Raw genomic sequence first — 27,270 nt, 5'->3', positions numbered from 1 at the left:
CAGTCTGGTCAGAAATATTCTGAGAAGTGTAGCAGGTTGTGAAGGTGCAAATCATAAATACATAGTACAGTAATGAAAACCTATTAATCAAAAAATCATATGTTGACATTACAAGTGCTACAAACTCAGCTGTTCTTGATAGTAACACAGGTCTGAGTTAGATTTCCATGGAAAATACACATTTCATGTGAACTGCTATTGCCAGAACACATACTCATGCAGTTCTATGGGATTTAGGGTTTTCAGAGAACACACTCCAGTGGGCTGTGATTTATCTCATTGGCAGGATGGTCAGCAGCAATGCCACAAGTCTGTTCTTGCACTCAGTGTTTTGCTTTTCCCTCCTCTCTGCTCTTGCTGCTGAGCCTGAAGCAGGGGAATAGGTCCATGTCACTAAAGGACTTGTCATGCTTTTGCCACAGTGGGGAATTTTGGTGTTGAAAGTTTGTTTTCCCTCTTTCCAGACCATTTTTGGGAAAAAATGATTCATCAGCACATGGAAGTGAGGAAAAGTTAGATAGGTGTATGAAGGAACTCATTTGACCTCAGTGCATTTACCAAACCTTGGGCATTTGCTCACAATCCAGAGTAGCTGGAAATTAAAAGAGTGGTTGTACACAGAGAGACTTAGACAGCTGTCCTAGGTTGTAATCAGTGGGTTTCCTCTCTGCCCTCACTCACCATAGTACAGATCTGAGTTGTGCTTGCAGAAAAGTGCAGACTGTCTGTTTATCATATCTATTCACACACTAAAACATCAGACCAAGAAAACAGTGCATATTTAAAATACATGAATATGAACCCTACTTCAAAGATCAATAAAGGTCTCACAATCCTACATGAAAAATGGTGCTGAAAGGGCCACACAAAATCAGGAATACACCAAATTATAGTGTTAATGGTGGTGTGTTTTCCCTTTAAAAAAATGATGCCTGTCTACAGGTTCTGACAGGGAGAATGTTGGGTCTCATGTTGTGTCCAAAACCAAAACACAAATGAGGAAAAAAAATTGGATCTAGAGTTAGGTCCACTGTCTTGGAACAGAGAACTGTATCCTACCTTTTTCTGTAAAAGGTTAAAGCAAGTTTAATAGCGTTTTTTTTCTATGTTTCTTCACTCCATAACTTCTAACTGGCTTGCTTTTCCTTTATCTAAGATTATTTCTTATAGTAGTGACTGCATTTGCATAATTCTTCACCTTCAAGACCAGTTATGAAGTATCATTTGATATTTAAATATTCCTTGAGTGTATCTGTGCTTTTCATGTCATGATCTACCTGAAAGTATAACAGTGGAGTGACTTATCCTTGTTTACACACCTTCAGTCTTAGAGCAGAAACTTGAAATTCAGGTACAGCTGTGTCAGTGACCTGATCAAACAGCCTTTTTCTCACAGGTATTGATGATTTCAAATACTGAAGTATAATCGTGACAGAAGGATGCTGAAAATTCACCCAGCTTTTATCTGCTCCTACACTCAGAAGAACATTTCTGTGCTAGCAATGGATGGACATTTGTCAGGGTGGTGGGGTCACGTCCTCCTCATAACTGAGAGCCTGTGAGCAGAGGTTGGAAATGCAGTTCTGATAGCTCCACACCAGTTCTTTCATGCACTTAGGAAATACAGAGGGTGAGGGTGCTGTGTTCTGGCTCAGCAGGAGCGTGTGGCATTTCTCTCAGAACCTGTGCATGGTCATTTTTCGCTAGTGAAGGGGAAAAGGGAGGGAGTGTAATGCTGATACACATGGTTACTGTGGGACTTTGAAACATCTGCAGTGTTTCCATTACTCTGGCTTTAGGGGAAAACATCCCATGCCATCAGCTAAATCCTAATCTTCTGTTTAGTAGTGAAGGAAGAACATTATCAGTAGGTCACCACTTCTCAGCTTAAAAAAACACAAAGCCAAACCTAAAAAATCCCAGCATGAGTTATAAATATCATTGGACTACAAGTTGGGTGGCTGGCTTAAGAATACTGAAAAGCATTATTAGCAAATTATAATGTCAGTGACCAAACTTGCTGACTGTTAAATGAGTTGCAAATACAGTGTATTTTGGAATAGTTTAATTTGGCTACAGTACAGGGCTTCTGTATTTTTAAAACTTAACCTAATTTTCTTTATTGCTGTGGGAGAAGTATTTTGCTGGAATCAGAGGTAGTAGAAGGACACAGAGGCAAATGTTTTATTTATGTTATGCCTGAAAGTTAATTTTCCTTGATCCTCAATGCCCTTTCAAATTATCAGGATACTGTTCCTTCATGGCAATGAGAATGGGGGTCTGCTTTTCCCTCATTCTCACTCATTTAATCATTTTAATATTCTTACATGAGTCTTTATGTATCTCACTTCTTCCATTGTTAAGGAATACATTTAGTGCACACATCATGTTGATGCATCACATGATATTTGTAGCAAATACAAATCTATGGCAAAGCCAGAGGTCAGCAAAGATCAGGATTGTTCTTTATCACCAACTACAAAGACATTTATGTAATTCTTGGAGGGAGTATTATTGCATGGCCATCAACCATCTTCTTTCCTTAATGACCTTCATATATTTCTTCGAGATTAATATCATAAAACTGACAGGTTATTGTTTTCCTTGTCATCTGATTTAATATTTCTTACAAGGTAAATTTCAAGTTTAATCTCAAGAACTGATACTTACTTTGAAAAGTTGATTTTATTTAGTTGTGTCCCCATTTGACTTGGACACATTTCAGCAGATTTATTCTGTTTATGATGATAAATCTCCCATCTAACTTTAACTTATTTGAACTCTATTCAAACTGTGCTTTTTGTCTGTTTTCACATAGTTTAAATTCAGCAAATTCTAGGTCTATGAGGGACTTTCAGACTGTGATCTAGAGAAGCTTTGGCACTGAACTGTCTAGTATATAAACAATAGGCAGAAATTAAAATTTTTCTGTGATTCTAGGGCAGTTTTCTAAAAGGTAATTTCCCGTATGATGAATACAGTTCCATTTTTAATATTTCGGTTTCTTTATACTGGTTACCAAATACACAAATTTTATTGTATCCATGGATGGGAACCACAAAGAAAAATTCTATAAATGCAGAACAGAACAAAACAAATAAAGGTTCAGGTATGATGGCCTCCAATTAAAAAATGAAAAGAAAAAAGCTAGTGAGTTATCTCTTTAAAAACTTCGTAAATTTAAGTCAATTAATTTCTGTGGCAACAAAGAGGTATAAAATTTCAATTCAGGACATCAGTCATCCTTGGGGGGAATATCAGGCACCCCCAGTCTGGTGATGTCCATCTGTTGTTCCCATAAAGTAAGCATTGAGCTTAGTTTGGGCTACTCAGCTGTCAGGTGGCTTGCTAAAATTACTTTCAGTGATCAGAAAAAAGGTGTGGGGATACTTGTAGTGCTCAGACATTGCCAGGGAAAGGTGGTAGTACTAGAGCACCAGAGTAGACCAGCAGAGCTAGGCACTGGGGAAGGGGACAAAAAAGACAAAAGCAAAACATTCAGTTCTCTTTTTAGGTCACACACAGCTCAAGTTCAAGCTGTTGTTGTTAGAAATAAAAAAAAAACTCCTTTTAGGCTTATTAGAAAGTTTTAGAATAGAATTTTGTTTCACTGTGTTCACATGCAAATAGCAGCATGTGTGTTCATGAGTGGCCCTGGCTCAAAAGGGTTTCACTCAGCTCACTGAGATCCTTGGAATAGGAACTAGACCAAGACTTCAAGGGAACCCTACCCTCAACCAGTACTTTGCCCTATTTTATCAGTCTTCTTTCCCTGACCGCTTCTGATCTACTTAAGTGTGAAGGCCTAAATTGGTCTCTATGTGAACATTGGGGCTAATAAAACTTCATTATACAAGTTCTCAGGAAAGCAAAGACAAGGGATGTGAGCTTGGCCAAAGGAGATTGATTTTATATTTGAGCTGATACAGATGGAAAAGACACAGATTTCCTTTTTCTTTGCAGTCATTCTGTCCTGGGGGGAGTTTCAGCCAATTTCTGACATGTCTATCCTATATTAGGTAGAGTAATAAAATAAAATTAAAAAAAAAAAAAAAACCAAACAACTCTTGGGTTGTTGAGTTCTGTTGCTCTGTTCTGTTGTTGTCCACAGATTCAACTCTCAATGTGAGAAAAAAGAAAATTCTTTTCTCAACAGCGGCACTTCTTAAAACCAAGCATATTTTTGACTTGCCTTGCACTCTTCTAGACATGAGGTTTAATTGCTGGCATGCACAGTCATCAGTGAGTTCCCTCCTATAGGCTGAGGTCAGAAAAGCTGCCTTGGCATTCTCTGCTTTTTTGTCTAGTGTGGCGTTGCAGCCAGGTGTATTGGTATACTCTTTCTTTATAAGGGGCAGTGAAGTAAATGTGGATAGATTTATGATAAATTAAGCTAAGCACTGTTATTATTGTTGCTGTTGTTATCTAGAGAACATTTTTTGAAGCAGTGATTCTTTTTACATTTGGTAAGTGCTTAGTAAATATAGGACTAATAATTCTTACTTATAGAAGCACAAGAAAAGTATTAGTATGAAATGTTTCATGTAATGAGATTTCAATAACTAACTTTTTCTGGTGATACAAGAAAACCATAATATTATTTTCTTCCATCTGTTCTGGTTCATATATAAACAACTCATTGTGATGATAAAGTTTCTTCTTTTCCTTTTAAAGTTTCTCATGCAGTATCACTTTCAAACCTTAAAAATTCATTGCTTAAGTTAGAAACAAATTTTGTTTGGTTAATTCATGAACAAGTTTTCTCCACTTACCTGATCTAAACTATAAGACTTAATCAGCCACTAAATTGTTGTTCAATAGTAATTTTTAAAAAAGAGAGAGGTTATATTTATAGAGTAATCACTTTAGTCTCACTGATGAGTCTTCTAAACAGAGGTGGCTGCCAGATAGGACAGAAGTCATTCTCCAGTGTGTAATGCTTGCATTTTTCACTGTTTACTAACTAATAGACCACACTCTCAAGAGGCAGAATTGTGGTTTCTTAAAATATGCACTGGGAATTCTGTGAAATAACCATTTCATGTGTTGCTGTGATTTTTTTGTTGTTGTTGTTGTTCCCCTTTTTGCCTTCACTTACAAAACAAAAATCATTAGATTAACCAATTTTATCTTAATTTTGGTGATCAAAATGTAACCATGATGTTATAATCCTAGTATTTAGAAGTACAAAGATATGGAATAAGAAGTAGTTGGAGAAACCTCCAAAGTGCATTTGCATTTTCAGTTTGGAGGATGAAGCAGTATGAAAACACCATTCAGAAATAGGCATGTACCCCCCCTGTTTAAACCACTTTGGTTCACAAATGCCTTCCATACCTAGAGAAGACAATAGCACTTTTCAAATATAAAAATAAGATAGAAGGTAGTTTATAAACACAGCACCTTCTTTGCCTTTTAAAATTAATGTGACAAATACTTTTTCTTATTAACTAATTGCCACTGGAGAACTGTTTAAGCTGCCCTCGATGGGCTGCTCAAACATAAATTTAAACCATACATTTTCCCACATGCTTCACTGTGTATGACTGGTTCTGTTTCCTGCGGTTTTAGAACAAGCAAAAAGGTTGAAAGTCAAAGGCAGAAAAACATAAAATATTCCCTAACCTCAATTTAAAGGAGTAATAAAATCTAAAGACCAGGCAGAGTCATGACAGATGCATGAAAGTACACTTTGACTCTTTTTGATGTTTTATTAGACAATGTTTTCTTCAAAAAAATACAGCAAAGCTGGCTTTATTCTGTCGAGGAAAGTGTTCTTTCCTCCCCTAGTCATCAAATTTTCACTTTTTCCTGAACAACTGATGAATGTTTTTCCTAATTTTTTTTCCTGACTGCACACACAGGGCAATAATAGGTGCAGGACATGTTAGTGTAACATGGCAACTCAGCCTCGTTTGGAAATGTAATCCATTCAGCAAATTGGAGAATTGCAAGCAGGTCCATCAGCTGAGCTTGTCTGCATTTAGTTTTCTCTATTAGTGTCCTGTATTTAATTTGGAGATATATTTTTCTAATATCCTTTCTACAGAGTTAAACTACAGGCTTTTGCAATACAACAAATTTGACTTAGATTTCAGCAGATTTTCAAGCCTGATCAAAAGACTGCTGAAGCACCAAGACACACAGTGTTACCCTCAGCATATCCACTCTTAAAGCATCAATATCCTTTATAACAAAGAGTTTTCTGTTGCATTTATTATTAAAAGAGAAAAGACTGTGTTTATTTTGCATCCCAGCAGTGAGGACAGATGTGAATAGGTGCTGGTACAGGGCTGAATCAGTGAGCTGGCACAGTGGGCCAGTGTGACTGGCAAAAATGACCAGACTCTGGGATACTGAGCAGCAAGAAGGGAAGGCTCCTCTGTAAGACTTGACTGCACTGAGGGACGTTTTGTTTGAATTTTGCATATTAAAATCATAGAAGTAGTTATTAAAACATAAGAAAGGAAAATAGCAGAGTTAATCAGCATACTTTGAAATTGCCTTGAAGGTTTATATCTTATCTAGAGTACAGATAACTGCCAATAAAGAGAATCTAAAAAATGTGTGTATTCCTACTGGCAAGTTAAAGAAAGAGTACAGTCAACACGCTGATGCAGCTTAACTCCAGAAATCCTGATTATGAATCATTGTTCAGGGTCAGCATCTCAAAATGTCTCCAAATGAAGTAAAACTGCTGATGATGGTTATCTAGAATCTGCATGCAGGATTTATGAGTGGATTTCAGAAGGAAGTTGTGGGTCATTCTGCCAATTGTGGTGTTATTTATGTGCTGTTCTTGCTTTAGAACTCTTCCAGTGTATGCGTGGGAGAAAGAGTAAACTATGACCAAAGCCAGCTTCATTATATTGCAGGGAACATTGAGAGTCATTTATATTTATTCCATTTCTAAGAATTTAATTCAATCTGTTCATTTACAATTCATTACTGAATGTGTGCATGTTCTCAGTGGCAGAGATTAGTTGGTTAAAGAATACATCACCTTATTAATCATTATGTAACACAAATGCATTTTAAGTTCTATCTATGGGAATTTTTTTTTACTATGCTCTATAGAAAAAGTGTGTTCTAAATTCTCTTATTTAAACCTTACTTACTGTGAAATGTGGGTTTACATAATAAATTTAATATAACAATTGTATAATAACTGTGAGTTAAATGCTTAAAAAAGAAGAACATTGAAAATTTAATGGCAGATTATATGGGATACTGTCAAATTATTTATATTTTAAGTTTTCTTAAATGCCACATGCATTTTTTCACTTACTGGTGGTCAGTTTTTCTTTTTTTCAAGTAGTCAGTTTCACATGACAGGATAAAGAAAGGCCAAGAGTCATATTTCTTCCTTAAGAAACCACTCGCTGGCCAGACTGCATACACAGCCTGCTCTGCACTAATAGACGTACACAGCCTTGTTTATGTTAGGATCTACAAGAAGCCAGGGTTTGGGTGGCTGTGTTTTTCTAAATTAACGCTGCACTGACAGATTTGGAAAAAGAAAGATGGTGGAATGCAGAAGTTAAGAAATGAGAAAATTAAATACAGTTGATACTGTGTTGAAAAAGTCTAAAGACTAAGCATCTATGCTTGAAAAATAAATTTTACACCTCAGACTAAACCAAAATAGAGTCATGGTATTTATCAGTTTGGTTGTAATCCCAGTTTTAAGACAAATCAGACTGGGAAACTAAGCAGTTCAAGAGTATCTCTCTACTTCTTATAATTAAGTTAAAGCTAATTTTGTTCATTTTAGTACAAGACAACAGTGGTGCTGCCAGAATTTTTTAAAGGTTTATTTTACTTTAGAGAAATTGTTTCAGTTGTGTCTTTTGTAAAAGTATTCTTTCTGATTCAATTAGAATTGTTTGTTACATTGTGAGATTCAACCTAAAGTTTAATTTGTGCCTAAATTAAGCAGTGGAAAAGAAAATACGTGTAAGATGTATCAGTAGACATCCTGTTTAATGGACATAACAAATAATAAAATCTCTGAAAGATCATTAATTCTAGAATAGGTTCAAAAATTAGTTGTTCCTCCTCTTACTACTTCCCTGATAATTCCATTAATTGTAATCAAAAAAGAGGGATGAGTTTAAGCAGTTTTCACATATAAATGCTAATGCATGGAAAGGTGAATCTTGAAATCAGCTGTATGGATTTTCTGAGAACAACCTTTCAGTTTTGGTTTTCTTTCATGAACATGGCAGGGAGGCTGGGAGGTTTTGTTTTGTTTTTCAGATATTTGTTTGTGTAAATTAATTGGACTGAATATCAAAATAACCCTTAACTACATTTCCTGACCAAAATCTCTGCTACTCTTTATTATCTCTTTATTCCCTGCTTTTGCCCCCATGCTGCTTTTTGTCTTTCTTTAAGAGGGGTTCACTACCTTTCATTTGGTTTAGAAGGATGAGTTTGGGAAGATCTGCATTCTGATCATTAGCATCCTGAAATCCTAGTGGTGCAGAATTTCGACAGTTATTCTTTATGAAGTTTCCTTCCCAACTACATTGTGGAGAAGTTTAATTGTCAGTATGGGTGTAATTTCTTGGCCTCAACTTATTTATTGGCCTAACCATGTCAAACATGTAATTGCCAACACTACTGTAGCAATTATTTTAAAACAGTTTATTAAAGAGTAGTAGAATGCTCTAGAGCAGTGTTGCCACCAGAGTTTATTCTGCTCAGGGAATGTAGAAGTAAGCTTGAAGTGTAAAGGAACTTGTTGGTCCAGTATGACTTGTATATTCATTTAGTTGGTTGTCCTATTTCCTTACATTGTCAGGATCTTAGAAACCTTTTTTCCCAGCAAGTTTGCCATAAACTTGCTTTTCACCACAAACATCATGGGTTTGAAAAGCTTTTCTCTAAAGAAGTGTGTGCCAGGAAGCATTTTTCTACATTCTACAGAACTGATAGTAGTAAACTATATTTCATTACATCAACATTGTTACAATTCTTCAAAAAAAGGGGGTCAAATGTAGTCACTAGTTTCCCCAAGTTTCATTTTCTTTTAACAGCATGGAAGTCTTTGTTTTGGGGGGTTTAGTGGTTTTGTTTGGTTTTGTTTTGCATCACAGCAGAACTCGTGTTCTGCACTGGTTAGTCACCCCTTTCCTCTGAGGTTTGTTGGCAGCTCCTGTCAGTAAGGGGCTGAGGTCAAGGTGGGAGGTTCTCCAGAGGAGCTTGTGGTGCAGAGAGCACAGCTAACACAGGCAAAATTTAGGGGTTTTGACCTGATAGTAACCAGCAAATTATGTTATGTAAAAATGACAAGAGTGAGACCTCTATTAAAGCTTATTCATAGAAATTTGTTAATTTATTTATAAATATACCATTCTATACCTGTGTCAGGGAGATCATCATAATATACACTATGTTAAAAGAATGATTAAATTATTATTAAAAATTATTTTAGGCATGCTTTTACTAAGTTGTAAACAAGTTATACCTTTTTAGAGGATGAAAAGAAGATGAAAAGAGAATATTGTATGTGGGCGAGAATAATAAATATGGGTTCACAAATAAAGCAAAAGGAATAAAGCACCAAGTATTTTTGGCAGGAATTCAGTCTGTTATGTCTCTTTAATGAGGCAAATGTTAAATATATGAGATTGCACAATGTTGAGGGGGCTTAGCCTGTGTCCTGATGGAAGTGAGCAGAATGGATATGAGGAGGGAAAAAGAACAAACCATCACAAAAGATCCTGGAAACAACCAAAGAGACATTGCTAGTGAGATCTTTTATTTCCACTCCATATGAAGAGCACAGTGCAGGTGAATGTTCAGAAACTTGAGTAAATGCTCAGTTGGATTCTGAGCAATCAGGGTAGCCTGGCTAAAAGGCAGTTACAGTAAACATGAGATGTGGATATGGCATGGATACTGTGAGGTTATCAGAAATACACAGAAGACCACAAAAACTGAAATATAGGAAAAAATCCTTAAAAGAGGAAAAAAATAACAAAAAGTAAATGGTTATGTTTTCCATTAATTTCTTTAGAAAGGAAATAATTGAAGGACAGGTCCAAAGCATTTAATTCTAAACCTTTCAGCCTGTGGGATGAGCTTAAGACAAATGTCTTTATTCACAAGCAAGACAGGTTTCTTCATCTCAGCCTCATTGTTCCAGAAGATGGGTATTATCTGCAATAGTAGGCTAGGAGCACAAGTACACTTTTTTCCAGAGGAGAAATAGGAAAGGCTTTCCAAGCAAAAAGTCTCAGTTTCATTCTGCCTCTAATAGGATTGATTCTAGTTTTCTAAATTGCAATGTGGACCTCAGAGCAGTGAGACAGGTGCTTGTCTTTTAAGCAGTGTGGTGCTGTCCTCTTTGCCTGGAAAAAAGTTCCCTACTAAAATGAAGAACACTGCTCTTTAAGCACAATACTCAGTATTTCCCTGTACCTCCATAGAAATCAGTGAAAACCTGTGGAAAAGATCATGGCTTCTTCATGGGAACTTACTGGCTTTCTCCAGCCCCTGAAAGGTTCAGCATCACTGATGTTTTATCAATTTTCTCTCTTAAAATGGAGTCAGAAGCATATCTCACTATCACACTCTTTTGGAGAGATTTCAGCATAAAAGTTGCTTATTTTGTGGAGATTTTTCACCTTACACATATGTAACAGTTATTTCAACACTGGCTGAAAGTCTTCTGAGTAGAATCCAGCATGTTTGGATTTTTACTTGCATTGCCTTTTTTCTTCTGTTTCAGTGCACAGACCTATGACTGACTTGTGGTCTTGATTTAAATTTGGTGGCTGACATATTTCCCTTTTTTCTCTCCACTTACTAATAACTTCAGATCCATTTCTTTGCTTTACCCGATTTTGTTTGTCCATTGTTTTATTCCTGAGAAATCTATCGTTTTCTATGATTTGGGCCTCTGGGCAATTGAGATAGAAGATAATGTGTCATTTTTGTCAGTCACTATGAGATGTCTTGCATATCTACCTGGGTGTGTAAGGTTGGCTTATCTTTCTGCTATTCCAAATCCTTCTGTGACCTTTTCGTAATAAAAGGGGGGGGGGGGGGGGGAAATGGGCACTGCTTTCAGAACAGATGTTTTCATCTTATTAGTAAATTCCGTCTTCCTTCATGATTCTCAAGTGAAAAGAATCCATCAGAAGTTCCTATTGGAGTATGCTGGAAATTCCCAACTGTTGTGTATAAATAATAAAACTATTAACAAATCAAAGATTAGGCTTTATGTGCATTTCTGCTTTTAAGTAGTTTAAAAGTAGGCAGGTAACATGCTTATTTCTCAGATGATGACAGAAATAAAGTAACAAGTAGACCCTTGGCTTCAGGATACAAACTTCCTAGAAACATAATCTTTAAAATATTTATTTTTTTGAAGTCCTCTTTGTCTGTAAGAAGCTACCTTTTCAATGAAGGAGCATTCCTTCTCCAGTTATATGGCCTCAACAGAAATTTTTGAAGCCTGAACTGCCCAGTTGGATGAAGCACTTGTGTTCATTTCTGGGGAATGTGAGGACTCTTCACTTATTTCTCCCTTGCTAAAAGATAAATAATCAAATCCTAAGAGTTTCTCAAAATGTAAATAGAAGAGGGTGTTGAAATTAGTCTTCTCTTTGTTGTGAACTGGAGACCACTAAGGAGTGCGAAGGAAAGGAAATACATGGAATTACATTGAGTTTCAACATACTTAAAACAGGAAAAGAAATAAAAATGCTTCCCACCAACAGTGGAGGGTGTTGAGTGACATGGGCTGTGCCAGGAGACAGCACAGCATGGCTGTGCACATGAGGGGCTTCCCTTTCTTTGCAGCTGTTTCATTGTCTTTTTATTCCATAACAGGGCCCCAGTTTGGGTTTTGCATTTCTTCCCAGGAGCTGCTCACATGTTTAAACTCAAGACCTTTTTCAACATTTATCTCCTTAGAGTTAAATGTAATGCTGGTATCAGTTCAGATCTGTGACTCACTCATCTGCATGCCTTGCTTGGTGCTCTGAGCTAGAAGTGACTTGCCAGATGCAGTTTTCTGCAGCAAGGTTCTTTCTGTGTATACAGTTGTGTGAGCAATAGTGCATGTGTTACACGGGTGCAGGTAATACGGAGTATTTCTGCCCAGGGTGATGACTTCCAGATCTTCTACCAACTTGAGAAAGTAAGGGAACTCTGGAAACAAGGTGCTTTCCTTCCCTTTCTTCCCCGTGCACCAAATGGGGCTCTGCCTCTTAGCTCCTTGTCTTCCAGTCCCCTATATCACTTGCCCTGTACCATTCTCTCCCAGAGGCACACTTTAGTCTCCAGCTTATAAATATTCCATGGGTTATTTGGGGGAATGCCTTTCAGAAGAACATGCTGAGATGGGATATAGAGCCGAATCTGCAGCTATACTGCCCTGCCCTGTACTGCACTGACACACTGTAGTCAGATCATGCCAGAGATACTCTGCAGACTCAGAAACAAAGAATGGTGGTCCAGTATTGTGTGTATTCCTAGAGTATCACAAACAGCAGTGTTTCACCATTTAAGAAAAAAACAGTCCTTTCAGGTCACTGCATGACTTTCTGTTCTTATGCAAGATGGAATTAGGAGTAAATTGGCTTTGGTTTCTTGGAATTATTGTGCCCATGTTGCATTGTGTTCTGTTCACAAAGCTCAAGGTTGATTTTTGTTCTGCCCATGTTAAGTTCTTTGATTATGGTAAGATAAAATGTTATGGAAACTGTTTTTTCACTGATCTCATTTGTTGGTTTTACAGCAGACTTATTCCTAAGCCCAGTTAGTGAAAGTATATAGGTCTTTTGGCTCTTCCATTTGTAATATTCTGTTCCATTTAAAGAATGAGACTAAATTGAAAGCATTCATCCTCTTTTGTTTATTTGGATTTTTCTTTATCCCCTGCTCACTGTCCTTTGCAAATTATGGCATGTTGATTTCTATTTTTCTTTTTGGTAGTTTGAGATACAGTTAGATGCCTTTCTAAGGATGAGTCTGAAACTCTGTGTGTGATACAGTGCACAGTGATGTGAATGGCCTGTTGTCAGCACTGGTTGAAGGAGCTGTGACAAATCAGCAGTGGAGATGAAGGGGGAGGAATCAGTTTACAGCTAGGAAAACCACAATGGCAGTTGTATTGGGCAGTGTGTTCTCTTGGTATGTCTTTTATTGCCCAAATGTCAGTGTTTCTCAATGGCTTGCTCACAGGAAAAGGAGTCAAGGGAATTCTCAATGTCCAAATCACAGAACATGTGCTATTGTTTGAATTCTCCTCAATTTGTGAGCTGCTCACAGCAGGCTGTAATCATGTATCACGCTGATTTGTGGTATCTGTTATGCATTACTTCAGTTTCTTATGACTTTTGTCTTCCTTATTTACACAGGAGAAGCAAAAGGGCAAACTAGATCAGGAAGAAGAGCTTTGAAATGTAGCTTTAATCAAGAGTGCATTACCTGGTTTGACCTTGGATATTTTATACATGTCTTTCAGTTCAGCTATCTGTGAAAATAAAAAGGGTAGTGCCTTTCTTAAGACCTTGTAAAAGCTGTTACTCTGTTTGATATTAAAGGTTACTGTGGAGGAGTCATAGGCTTTTTCAATACAGTGCAGTCACAGATAGCAGTTTGTCTTTTTGATTGCAGTGAAGTAATTGCTGGTGCCACTCTTTGCTGAGGACATCATTATTCTGTCTAGAAAACATCAGGAGAGCTTCAGTACTTCCTGGTGTTTGGTGTGGTACAGACACAGATCTGGTCCTTCTCAATTCTCACTGTACAGCACATCAAATGAACTCTGCTCCATTTCACTACGGCTTTACATGAGAGCAAACTAAAAGTTTGTAAAAGCTGGGATGTGAATCCTAATAGTCAGATTTTGTAAAAGTAAAATAAATGCAGCCAATATCTTTTCGTTCCACTTTATAAATTAAATATTTTGAAATTTTGTTTAATATTGCAGATGTTTTCAAGTTTTTAGGAAAATATTTACCTTAGAATTAAGGACAGAAGTAAAGCAGCCTAACCATTTTATGTAATCTGTGATGCAGAGATTGTTGCAAATTCCTCTAAACAGCAGAGGAAAATTTAGAAAGTGATTGAGGAACATTTTTCCCAAACCAATTCAATTCTCTAACCAGCTTAATTCTCTGTCCACTGTGACAAAATACACCATGTTGGAAAGGAATTAGCTCACAGTTTTGTCTTTCATGTGCATAAGGACCAGTGTGTAAAATGTGACCAATTCAAACGTCATTAAGAACTATTTTCCCTATCTATAATAACAGTAAAACTGTGTTCAGTAGTCAGTGTGTTTTTACTGTGTGCCAGACGTAGACAAAGCCTGAGTTGTTCATTGTGAAATGCAGACACCAAAGAGTTTTTAAATGTGGGAAGTCTATGACCAACATTAATGCTTGTAGAACTGTTGGGAACAATGTAGATATTTATGTAGATATTTTCCAGTAATGGCTTTGAGGGTTATTTGCTTTAGACTCTGTAAAACAATCATAATACACCCATCCAAATGTCAGATGCTTCTCTTAATAGAAAGAGTATTTTCCATGGAGGATGCTAGTGAGGAGCCAAGCTAGATTATAAGAAAGCATCCACATGAGTTTAACTCGCCAAAAAACATTATCTTCAGAAGGTTGCCTGGTAGTTAGTTCAGAAGCATTTCAGAAGCATCAGTGAAGGCAGTGGACCAGTGTATCCATCGTATCAGTTAGAAGAGTTCATGCAGGAGCTGTTTGGATTTCCAGTGATCCAACAGCTCAGGGAGAAAGTGATCATTCAGGGTTCTGAATTGTTAGATGCAACAATGTGTCTCGACAATGGGTAACTCCGTGTAATCTGTGGTTATTGCATTTAGAATAGATACAGGAAGGCATCTCTTTTTTTAGTAAATACAGGGCAGGTAGGCAGTGTCCTTCTGCAGGATTGACTGCTAAGATTATATATGCTATTTAGTTTCCTGCTGATTAAACTATATTACAGTTTCATCTGCCACCTGGCCATTTTAGGCATGCAAAGTAATAGACCTGGGTGGACTTACAGAAAGGCTTGGCCTTCTCTGAGGTTTTATCAGAAGAGGAGCGTGAGAAGAGTCACACCCTTAATCAACATGGCTGCATTGATACAGAGCTCTTCCTGAGAGACTTTTCCAGAAAGGCTTTGGAGAAACATACTCAGTAATCTCCTCCAACCACAGGCCATGGTGGGGATGACTTTCTGCATTCTTAGCAGGGGAGCAGCCCCACTGCAATCCCTCTTCATGTAGCCAGTGCAGCCACTCTGCTGTTTGTCTCGTCTACTGCAGGTGGTGCAGCAAAATATTGCAGTTAGAGAAGAAGAATTGCAAAACATAAAGGGACTTTTCAGAATAATTGAAAAGCCTATCATTAAAGCTCAAATAATTTTCTTTATTTTGTAGCTCTGAAATATCCTTTTCTAAACTGGCTTAGTCTTCTTTACTTTTATTTTGTTAGGTCTGTTGGTTGATCTGACCTTTAAAAAAATCTCTTTTGAGTGGCTGTGATTTTTATAGGGGAACCCATTCTGGGATAAGAACAAAAACAGTGTAGGCATTCACTTTCATGTGTAATACTTCATTGTCTTAAAATAAGTATTTTCTTCTAGTTGCTGTGGATGGTAGTTGAAAGCTGTTAGAAAAAGGTCTACAGATTTGTGGTGTGATAGAAGTGGAAGGAAAGCAATTAACAATGGTAACAACTCTTAACATAAACTTGTTTTCCAGTGGTGAGGCTTATGCTGTTTTCTTTGTCATGCAGTGAGTAGTCCCAGCATAAATCAAGTTTGTATTTAAGGTTCACATTTAAGCAGTTTCCAGAGTTGTCACTGGATTTTCAACCAAACTCGCTATTTTTAATGTGGATTTTCCAACCGATACTAGGAGGTTCTGCCTGTGCAGAACTTTGCATGTGTAGTAGCTGGTCCTCCTAAGAGAATATATTAAATTCAAATAATTTTGAGAATGATTTCTGGGATCATAGAAGGTATAGCATAAATGGTAACACATTTGAATTGCACACTAGTTCTTTATGGGAAGCACTGATTGCACGTTGCAGAGTTGAACCAGCCAGGATTTGTAATTCACAAATATGCCCTGTCTTATTTTTAATCTCACAGCAGGATACACTACCACTGTGCGTGCTGTACTGACTTGCTTTCATTTTACTGCTTACAATGTGTGAACTTGGAAGGGGACAGAAAGGGAAGTCCTTGGGCCTGCCTCGTGCATCTGCTGCAGCAGCCAGTTTCTTAACCATGTCATAGCTGCTGCCAAACTTTCTGGTTCTGATGAATGGGGCTTGTTCCTCTGGAACTGGACCCTGACGGTCTCAAAGTTGGAGTAAAAATTTGCATTCAGTTGAGAAAACTTCAAATAATTTCAAAAGGTCCTTGCACATCCTGGTGCAGGTGATTAAATGAGCCATGGCAATCCTTCAGAATTGCATGCATAGGTAAGTTTTGTCTCTGCTTCTTCCCATGCTTGAGCCTGAGATAAACCAAGGCATAAAATTGGTGAATAAAGCCTTTTTCTGGCCCCAAAGGATAGAGATCATTAAACATGCCTCTGTTTCCCTTTTCTTCATCAACCCCAACTCTGCAGCAGATGACCAGATGGCCACAGGGCATGTTTTGTAGCTACAAGATAAATCTCATGGCGAGCAATTTCCTTCCATCAGTTACATCAGACACATGCATAAAAATTTAGATTTATTTCCCAATTAAAAAAAAAATCCCTGAAAACTCTGTTCATGAAAAACACTGCTTTATGTGCCAGATGGGAGAATGTGCTTCTCTTTTTGTAGTGCAGGGCAGCCAAAAATGGTGTGTGGTTCTAAAAAAGTTGTAGCGTTTGAGAAAGTACAAATCCAGTCATATTGAATATAAAATATCAGGATCATCTTTTTCTTCTGGACTTCATAAGAAATGTGTAGCACTTGGACAATGCCTCCTGTCTGACCTGAGATGGTGATGGGTGAGAAGTAACAGGCACCTCTCCAAGGAGTTACAAAAAGTACTGGCATGTGCAGTTAAACCACTTAAAAATAAAATCAGGCAAGACAATGAATAGGATTGGAGAAGTGTGGAAGTTTGTAGAACTGGTGGCAGTGGTTGACCGCTTATATCCACCAGCAGACCTTGTTCACAGGGGAAGTTGGAAGAAAGCTGGCTATTACTACAACTTTGTTTGCTCTAAAGGAAGAGGGCCCAACAGAAGGGAGCTTCAGATAGCAGTAGTGGGAATTTTGATGTATATTTTTAGTACAGCTAAGATAACATTTCTAGAAGTGTAGCTAACGTTTAAACTCTGATTTGGAGTTCTTGGTTTGTTTCATTTTGTTCAGGGATTTTTATCAGCACTTTCCATGTATTCTTTCTTTCCTTTCCATGGTTTTTCTAGTTGCTGTTCTGGAGCAGTGCGCTTTTGTTTAAAGGTGCTTGTAAAGTTTTTTAAAAATAGTTTTTAATTGACTAGAAACATACGGAGTTCAATCATTGCTTATCAGTGTGAAGCTGGGTCACTTTTTTTTTCATGGCTTCATGCTTTTGTTTTCATTCATCAGTAAGACAAGACCTGCAATTGGCATTGCTAGAAATGTTTCTTACCAGACCATGGAAGGTGTACATTAGAGATTGTGTTGGGGGTTTTTCCTGGGATCTTCCATAACACTGCCCATGTATTTTGTGCAGTGAGACATTTAGATAATGCATCTTCCACCCTAATTGCCTGGAATTAAGTTCACAAAGCCAAGTACCATTTAGTTTCTAGCACATTTTTGAAGGTGCATGTAAAAGATGTGAACTGTCCTGTGTTGCTGTGGGTAGGCCAGAAAATGGTTTGGAAATGCTTCCTGTGTTCCCAACCATTTTACTCCTTAGGACTAGGGGAGGAAAAAGGAAATAAAAAGTGTAATCTGGCCATATTTAAAATCTTGGCATGTTTATCCTGCACATGGTGTTAAAAACTACATTGTCCTAAAAGAACCGAGAATGCCTTTAGAGTTTGGTATTTATGGCCATATTCTTGCCCTTTATCACAGTCACAGCATATGAGCTGGGAATCTAAGTGAGTAGTCAGCTGAATATACACATGGCTAGGTTATCTCATTTCTAGCTGCCTGCTTTGTTTATCAAGCACTTATGTAACATTCAGAATTAAATAAAGGCAGGGCCAAGCTTTGCATTCACATGCTGTTATCCTGCTGCTGATAGGGGAGATGAGCAGAGCAGGGTGTGAGGTGGTTAAAGGGATGGCTGCCCCTGCGCTCTCTCCTCTCCTAAGCTTAAGACCTCACATTTACGCCCCAGCTCTCATTTGCTTTCTAGCAATTGCACTGCTAGGCTGTTGGACTTCATGCTTCTCACTTCCATCAGCAGCATAGAGGCACAGAGCTGAGGCTGCAAAGGCAACAAGTGTCAGACTGTAAACATTGATTTGAATGCTATCAGACTGCTTTGGGGTTGGAGATAGACCAGGGATTTTCAATACTTGTTCATAATTAAGAATGTAAACAGAATTTCATGTTTATATGCCCCAGATTAAAAAAAAAAAAAAAAAAAAAAAAAGAAAAAAAAAGGCTTTTAAGGCTCTGGTTTGAACTCCTTGAAAATAAAAGAATTCACTGGTTAGGGTGGAAAGGAAAATGACACTCCTGCAAACATTAAATCATATAATGTCCTCTTTTTCTTCCTCTCCCACTCCATCACACACACTTGCACATAAAAACTCCACTGCAGAGCATTGTTTTTCATTCTTCTCATAGACTATACCCTTCTTCTGAACACATGGTAACAGGTTTTGTTTGTTTGTCCTTTCCTCCCCGCACCACGACAGGATGTTAAAAAAAGGGTTTGACAAAAAAAGTTATTGAAGTTAATAATTGCCTGTTCAATTGAAGAACTTTCTGATGGTAACACAGCACAGTATTTTTTGCATAAATAGGTTGATATAGACTCACTGTGACCATTACTTAGTCATGTAACTCACAAGCAGCTAACTGTAGCCAGCCTAAACTGGTTTCAGGATTCTGTTGGAATTTTTTGGTCAATAACTCATAACCTCTCTTGAGACTTATGAAAATTCCTTTTTAACTGTGTTAGTTGCTCAGTAATGTCCCTACTTGGATAACAGTTTAGACACCAATCCTTAAATTGATAGTTTGCATACAGACTGCTAAATTTATGCAGGGAGCCTTACTGGACAAAGTCAGATCGTTTACTTGCTGGCTTTTACAAGAGAAAGCCTTGAAAACCCTGCTTTAGCTGCTGATAGCCATCTGAATTTTCCTTAAGTTCATATCTAAAATAAAATCTGAATCCCAATTTCCTTATGGCCTTCATTACTCACTCTAAAAACTTTTAAAACAGGCCTTGCTTTTCAATTTTGGAACTTTTATTCATTACTTCAGTGCTTCAAATTTAAACCATTAAAAAACAGTGCATTAATACAGATACCAGACTTCTGCCATCCCTGTTTCTAATTTGGTTTTCCCTTGAAAACTAACTCCAGCTCAGCTGGTGACACTCCTAGACGTGGTACTATGAATGAACATCTGAAAATTTTTGCTTTACAACATTAAAACCCATTCTTTTGTAGAAAGAGATGTAACCACTTGCTTGAACTTACTTTGATTTTGAGTTTTAACATAAACTTGGATTTTTTTCAGAGAAAGCTCTATGTCAAATTTATGTTGATGCAAAATGTTTCACACAGACTTGAGTTCTGTGGCAAAGTTTGTAAAATCGGCATTTCTTTCAGGGCATATTTACATTATGACTTTCATGGCACAGGGAAGTAGTTTGTATAGAACATGTGAAAGCTGCTAGACCAAACAGGAGGTTTGTAATCTTATTATAAATTTCTGTTCTAAATTCTAGGCATTTTTACATTGCATAATCCAACTGTCTGACATTTTCACTTAAATTATCATTAAAGCACCTTAAAAACAAATTGAGCATATTAAGCATTTTCATCTTTCCCCTTACCCACTGTTAACTGCAGGGTAAAATTTAAAATTTGCAGTGATGCATTTCAGGAGGCCGAGTGAGATGAACAGCACAGGCTGTAGAGTCGTATGTCGCTCACCCACTAACAGGGGCCTTTTTTTCTGTGAGTTTCCATAAATTAGATGTGGAGCCAAAGCAAGCAGAAGCTATTTTTAGTGCAGCAGCACTGCAGAACAGAAGCTGGCGGAGCTTCACGTGTGTCAGGCTGAATCAAAGGGAGTATCCCAGCAATGCAGTGTAAACAAAACAAGGGCGCTGTCAAAAAAACAAGCTTCAGGTACTGAAAAAACCCAAATCAAAGCCTCACATGAGAGGCAAATGCACCATTTCTGTTTCTTAGGAGATTTTCCTATTTTTCAAACATGGGAGCCTAATAAGAATTCCATGTTTCCTGGTGTCCCATTGTCTTACTCGATGCAGTCTTTACCATTAGGCATTTTATTTAGAAATTTTCTCTTTTATATAGTGATTTTCTATCTTTTATCAAGAGTGTAGTCGTTGTCTGAAGACACGTGAATGTAGCAGAAGCACATGGAGCTGTCTGTAGAGCCACGGCCCAGGGGATGTCCTTGCTGTGAAAGCACAGCTTTACAGCTTGGGAGATGTTGTTTTTCAGCAAGCAGAAGAGCAATATGAGCAAATACTTCACTCTTACACATGAATTGGATTGCTATATTCTTCTAAGAGGTATTCATATGTGTATTTTTATTTTGTGGGATTTTTGCATGAAATGCATTTGTCCTCAGAAATTATACATTAACCTGAGTAAATACTCAGTGAACCTTTCAAAGATTAACTTTTACTTAGTTTACTTTGGTTTCCATGTGTCGGCATGCTATCAGAGACACAAACACAAGCTAGGTAATTTCAAGACTGTCTTGTCTGTTACTCAGAGTCACTTGCAAAGGCCATGCCGTGAAAGCTTATGGTCAGTCTGTAGCATCATCCTGTGATTACTCAAGCAGCTGAGACACAGCCTTGACAAAGGTTAAGAAATTTTGAATTCAAGGTGTTGAAATTTTTAATTTCACCTAATAGTTTAAAAAAAACAAACAAACAAAACAAAAAAAAAAAAAAAACAAAAAAAAAAAAAAAACCCAGCTGCCTCCCTGCTTCCTGGAAACCACCTGTTCAGGTGATGCATCCTTGGTTGATCCTACATGTACACGTATTTTAGTGGACTTCAGGGCCTGAGTTTGTTGGGGTTTCTCTTTCAGGAGCCTGGGAGATGGAAGAGTGATTGTTGCCCTTACAGTAAATGCAAATAGCTCTGGAAAAGGACTTAGGGAAAAGGTTGTCAGCCTAAGCTGAATTATATGATTTCCCTACAACAGCAGCCTATGCAAAACAGGGTCATATGAGATTAATGTACAATAGGAACATCAAGAGGAATTCAAATATCAAAGCCAGTTGTGTCACCAATGGCACAAAAGAGCTCTTGAGTGTGAGACATCCTTCTTGTTACCTCCCTGCTGCTCCTGCCTGGGTTTTCCCCCTGGGCTGGGGGAAGAGTCACTCAAGCTGGCATCTGGGTGTGGAAGGAATAGTGATATGGGCTCCTAGGCCCAGCAGACATGGCATGAGCCCTGTGTGTGAGTCTTCTTGGAATTGTGAGTTTAGTAGATTTTGATGTTAAAGAGGAACTGTAGCCCCATCTGACCCACTGGCTGTACATTTTTGTTTATTTTTTTATTTTAGGCAAGTTGCAGCCAGGAAAAAAAAATCAACATAGAATGTAATGTTGAGAGTAGGAAAAGCTAAGAAACAAAGAGTAGAAGCAGGAAATTGTTAAAGAATGTTTCATGCACTCTTAATTCATTCAATTATGATTAAGTCTTTTTTCAAGGAACGTTTTGGGTAACTCAACACTTGGAGCCAAGCGTTTGTAAACTATTTGTTCGGATGTTATTATTTCTTTCTTTTTTTTTTTTTTTAAGGAAAGTGTTTTGACTTTTTGAGGCCAGGTTTTCAAGTGCCTGTAGCCAAACCAAGGGAGCTGAACTCAGAAATCACAGTTGCTGCATGAACTGAGAATCTGAGTGTACCATACTGCCTTACTGTAAGCTACAGTAACAAGTTATGGCCATGAATATCTCTGAATAAACCCCTGAACTTACTTCTTTTCAGTTCCTTTGCGCAGGTACGCTGCCTCCTTATTCCAGTACCCGTCTCTTCCTCTTTAAAATGCAAGCTGCAACACATTCTCATGCCTCTTTTTGCTAGAATGGCTTCTACCATTGTAACTTCAAAACACAAATAAGCTGAAAACATTTTTATTTGAAGTAACTGTAATTCACAGGAAAGTAGTTGGTTGTCAGCTAGAATTTTTGTGGTGTGTTTAGGTCTCAGAAAAACAGAATTTAGAGAGCAGGAGCTAATTGTGCTTTGGCCAATACTAGCAAACAATGTTGTTCTTTCTGTAACAAGTAATTTGCTGTTTATTCCCAGCAGATCTGCCACACCGAAACAGAAGTCAGTAATCACCTACATGTTTGTGGCCAAACTAAGTGGCCTTGCAGTGCTGACACTGCTTAGGAGGGCTGGCAGTTGTGCGTATTGCAACCACTGCATTTCCTGTCCCAGCCCTGGGAGGAAACCAAGGCAGGCAGCAAGGGTGGGGAATCTCCTGCTCGCTGGATGCCGTGCTGGCCTTTCAGACACACACCTCAGTGTTATCAGGAGCAAGCAAAATAAATAAATTGGTGTGCCTGTGAGGCCGTATGTCGCATCCAGCTCACAAATTACAGCTTCTACAGCACAGCTCGACACTAAAACACCCATAAAACAGATTTTACTGAATGAAGCATAGAGGAGAGATGGCACACTTAGGAAGTAATTGCACTGAGCTCTTAGTGATGCAAAAAAATTGCAAGTTGGAGTAATAGTTGCTGTGAATCTGCTTGCTACAGGGGAACTTAGAACAGATGCTACTTCACTTGGATAGTAGGATACAATCTTTCAGTGGGTCAGTTATGACATGTATGTAAACAAAAAATCTATTAAAAGCCATCCTATTAACATACGGCAATATAATTGTAAAGGAAGAAGATTTCTTGAAAATTATGCTGGGTTAACATATGACTGCTTAAATTAACTTTGGCAGATAGAACTGTTTTAATTAGGTAGTGAATTAAATACAACTAGATCGAAGCTGGAATTATTATATATAGTTGCAAAACCTTTGCAAGGACATAATATTTGTAAACTGCTTGTAAGAGGTGTAATTTTCTTGTTCCACAGTCTCTGGTGAAGAAGCTGCTATACACGAGCCTTAACTTTCCACTGATTTACAATTTACAAAATTCAGAAGGTTTTTTTCATATTTCTTCTCTTGCCAGCTTCTTTTCAGGCTCTTTGAATCTTTTGACACAGACTACAGGTGCAAATGCAACCTGTGTGGACACACCCAGCCTGCCATTAACCTAACCAGTCTGGGCACCTGTGCAGAAAAAAGAAGCTTAAGTACAGCCAGGTTTCTAAAATACAAGGTTCAGGTGCTAAAGCCTTGACATAGCAGATATACTGCTATCCATAATTGAGCTAGCTAATTTAAATTTCAGTAGATGTCTGCAGTAATTCTCTCTATGCCTGTGGATCACCATGAAGATAATGTCTGAGGTATAATTTTCTCAAATACATAGTTATGTACCTATCCTGTGGGTGTCGTTTTTTTTTCTGTAATGTGAGTTTCGTAAGCTTTACTTCTGCATTTCCTCTTCCTTATCCAAATGGTCTTTTCTTTGATTTTTATCTCTTTCTCTTTATTAATTTCCATTTCTTGCTCCATTATTTTCAACTCTCATTATTTTAAGTAATGATACTGGATTTTAATAATCATGTTTCCTGACACATTAGGAAAACCCTTCTTACTTTCTACAAATATGAAGTATTTAGTAGCCTCCACACCCCTTGCTGAGCTTCAAAGGTAAATTGCAAAATGTGCTTGATTTCATTCTAGGAAAGAAGGTCAGGTTGCTGCATTAATTCCACTGGGAGTAGAATAAGCTGCATGTTTACCTAGACTCATAGAATCATCAGGGCTGGAAGAGACATTAAATATCACCAAGTCCAACCATGAATCCAACACTACCCCTGTAAAACCCTGAACCACATCACCCAGGGCTGGATCCAGACACCTTTTAAACACCTCCAGGGGTGGTTACTCCACCACCTCACTGGGCAACCTATTTCAGTGCCTGACCACTCTCAGAAATCACTTAATCCCTCCAGTATCTGAAACATGGGTAGGCACTTGTTTCATAAGCTAGACACAGGGCAGGAAAATGCCTGCCCCTGCGAGATTAAACATCAAAAAACTTTGTTATAAATACCCACAGAAGGCAGAAATATCCTTATTTTGTGTAACATAATTGAGTAAGGCATACAGGTGTTTTTTCTGCTGTTGTGGATTGTCTTTTGTTTGTTTGAGTCTCTGTGTATTTTCTTAGAAATGCTCAGTTATTTCAGCAGCTTTAAGTAATATCAGCTGGCTTGCTTTTAGTTGTTACATTCCTCATTATATACCATGTATAGGAAGAACTACCTACTGCATATGCAACATGCACAAATGGAGCTGAGGAGGTGATATTTTCTTAGTTGTCATCATGGGTACAAACTACAGTTCATCTGTATCCTCTTTCTAAACAAAACCCTTGCTGTCAGCAAACATCCTGCAAAGGGTGCCCCCCCACAGCATTGTGTCCTACAGCAGAACTGCTCTTGCTGACAGAGGGCCTCCTCCTTGGGGTTAGGTTTGCCCCCCTGGTCTTAACCTTTAAATGACAGATGAATTGAAATTGGAGTTTGTATCAAGCAGCTACCTATCACTGAGGGATTTAACCACTTTAATGAAAAATATACATATTTTGTGTTAATACAGTGGTGATAAGTCTGAGTGCTGAGTTGATGCTGCTGAACAGTGTTATATGGTAATGCTTGGCAGTGGCAGTCCATCTCCCTCCTCTCAGAGGTGCTTCTTATGCTCACTTTCTACTTGTTGCTAGGCTGAGATTTGGGCCTTCTTGCACAAATTCAGCAAGTGGAATTTTATGTCACAAAGCAAGATAGGTGGGGAAAAAACCCCAGCACTCTCTGCTCTCTGTGCATCCAGCAGATAGTGCTTCTCTCATCTAGTACTTGGCAGGAGATTTTTTCTGTTCTTGGATCCCGAGTATCCTTCTCAACAGTCTCTGCTTAAGGTCTCTGAAGAGGATCTTGAATAAATTGTACTCTGAAATACACACCTCTCTCATTTTTTTTTTCAAGATGACAAAAAACTGTTGAGTTACGGAATTAAGACCCTGTAAGCAAGCAGAGGAATGCTGGTCATCAGTAGAGAGAGTGATATGATCAAGGGACTTTCCTAGCTGCTGGAATTTTTCTTTGGATAATGAGTGCAGGTTGCAAGGTGGAAATAGTGTATTTGGATTCTAACAAGTTCTACAGCAGTGACAGAAAATAGCTAGTGGTGAGAGCTGAGGGCCTTTTTTGAAAGGATTGTGAGAGAAGGCATGAACTTAGAACAATAGCGTTTTAGAATAAGACTGTATAATGTAACTTTGAACTATTTATAACATGCACAGAGATAGTGCAGGTACTTGTGTTTAGTGTAATTACGCTTATGCAATCAGCTTTTTTAGGAAGATAACCATTTGACTAGTTTATTTTTGGAAATGTACTCCAGGGTGCTAAGATGTGTATCTATATATCTGTCTTTATATAATTTTCGGCTTCGGTTCTAAATCTGTTTTCTGTATCTGTCAGGAAATATCTGTCTACCTATAAACTGTATGAGGCTGATTAATGACTGATGGCAGACAAATCTACAAATATCAAGCTTTTGGCATCATAAGTGAAAAAAATGCCTTGCTTTGTAAGAGGGGGAAGGGGAGAAACTAATTTCCTGTTTAATTTCTACAAGAAAAAGCCCACAGCCTGACCAGATGGAATTTCTTTTGTACTATAAATAAGCAAACCTTCCTTTCTTTCATGGTTTCAATTTTTATATATTTCTATCTAAACTGCTTCTTCCACAATTTTCTTTGTCCTGCTGTGTTCAGGGATGTTCCTTCAGATGCTCAGTAGATGATGTGAATAACAGAACAAAGCTCTTCAACAGTGATAAAAATGTATATCAGTATATATCTATAAAACTCTGAACATGCTGTGTGGCTACCTGGGGCAGTCCCAATCACTTGAATGTGTGTTCTGGGGACAGTCAGAATAAAAGACATCTTGTCTAGATTTGGCACTCACCTAGGTAAATGGGTTTATTAACAGTTACAGAAAATATGGACTGCCTAAAAATGTTGGGTTGTGGGAAATGTTTTTTTTTCCCTCAAAACACTGCATGTGTATTTCATGTCCTGTCATAATTCACTTTCTCAGTTGGATGTAGTTTGATAGTATTATTTTATTTAATAATGTTAAAACATTGCTTTCTCATTATATCTTTCATTCCATTCCTTTCCTTAACAATTGTAGATCATGTTTAATGTTAAAATGTCGATCCCTTTCATAGAAGTTATGATGCCACAGTGCACTGGCTCTTTTGTAAAACTCTTACTTTGAATCCCTCATGGCACTGAATTTTCAGTGTTGTGCATGGACACGTCTTTGACTACTGGTGTGTACATGGTAGCTATTCTAAATTTTAATTGTAGCCAGCTCATTACCACACTTCCGGTGATAATCAGTATAGTTGAACTTGAAGGAGTAAATACAAAAAAAGTCTAGTTGAATCACTAATGCTGTGCTTTTGTATTCTGCTTCCAGCACCTCTCTCTTCTGTCACATTTAAAGATGAAGACCATGATCATTCAGATTCTCGAAGCAAACAAATTTAACTTAAAAATACTTTATGAAAAGATGGTGGTGGGGTAGGGCTGTAAAGAGCTGAGGTGCTCTAGCTTAATTCACTTTTCTGGTCTTTTTTTTGTTCTTCTGATGTAATTAAGCAGGGCATGGGTGTTGCATGTTGTTGTACTCCTTGCCAGAACAGAAAACATTTTAAGGTGAACTGCTGAAGAAAATCAATTACACTGGAAAAACAAATCCTTCATACATAATTAACAGAACCTCCTTAGCACTTGTGAGGCTGTTCTTCTCAAGAGGCACGTTGGGGTTAATGATGGCAAATTATGGGGTTTTCCTGGTTTTCCTAGTTGTTTCAACAGATCAGTGTGCAGGTCTTGCTGTATAAGCAGTGAGTGTCCTGGGGCCCCCTCAGCTTATGGGCCAGCCCCT

General features: G+C 37.8%; 1 protein-coding gene across 2 annotated transcripts in view; it reads left to right on the top strand.

The window, feature by feature from the left end:
* Positions 1-27,270, top strand: part of GNAL (G protein subunit alpha L) — a 177,672-nt gene that overhangs the window by 125,200 nt on the left and 25,202 nt on the right. The gene's annotated exons all lie outside the window — the stretch shown is intronic.

Source organism: Melospiza georgiana, chromosome 1 (assembly GCF_028018845.1).
Source record: "Melospiza georgiana isolate bMelGeo1 chromosome 1, bMelGeo1.pri, whole genome shotgun sequence".
In the NCBI taxonomy this organism is placed as follows: Eukaryota; Metazoa; Chordata; class Aves; order Passeriformes; family Passerellidae; genus Melospiza; species Melospiza georgiana.
Note: the sequence above shows the minus strand (reverse complement) of the source record. Positions and strands in the feature narration are given on the sequence as shown.